The sequence below is a fragment of the Camelina sativa genome, unplaced genomic scaffold, assembly GCF_000633955.1.
Source record: "Camelina sativa cultivar DH55 unplaced genomic scaffold, Cs unpScaffold07798, whole genome shotgun sequence".
Taxonomy (NCBI): domain Eukaryota; kingdom Viridiplantae; phylum Streptophyta; class Magnoliopsida; order Brassicales; family Brassicaceae; genus Camelina; species Camelina sativa.
The window spans coordinates 1-452 of record NW_010928868.1 but is presented as its reverse complement, the minus strand read 5'-3'; the positions used below and the strand labels follow the sequence as shown (position 1 = coordinate 452).

General features: G+C 35.6%; 1 long non-coding RNA gene across 1 annotated transcript; it reads right to left on the bottom strand.

Moving 5' to 3' along the window:
- LOC104775009 lies at positions 1 to 446 on the bottom strand. Its single transcript, XR_765641.2, has 3 exons — positions 347 to 446; positions 142 to 194; positions 1 to 53 (listed from the first exon to the last, which is right to left on the bottom strand). It is a non-coding gene; the product is annotated as an uncharacterized LOC104775009 (long non-coding RNA).
- Positions 447 to 452: the final 6 nt, after the last annotated feature.

Sequence of the window (452 nt, the reverse complement as noted above, 5' to 3'; positions counted from 1 at the left end):
TTCTCCACCTGAGGACTTTTGCTCATTTACATCTTCTACTCAATATACTCCACCTGAAGATTCAAGATTGCCAAAATGTATCTTAAAAATAGTGGAATAATAATCCATCAGAAAATGGCTAAAGGAAAAATATATTCTTACTTGTACAAAACTCTGATCTAGAGGAGAACTTTTTAGTATGTTATGTTCAGAACCTGAACAAGTTACAACAGCAACTTTAGACAGCCTTAAAAGGTAAACAATCCTGGTCTTTCTTTATAATCTAAGTTTTCGTGACACTATCTATTCATTAACTCCATTAATAGCAATCCCAAAGGCATTGTTTTTTTATCAAGTTCAACGGTACCTGTCACTTTCTTGAGGAGGATGGACGGTAGTCCTCATATACCCAGGAAGCTTTTTCTGAAGATTTAGGACCTAACTTGCCTTTCAGCCACTCGAAACGAACAATG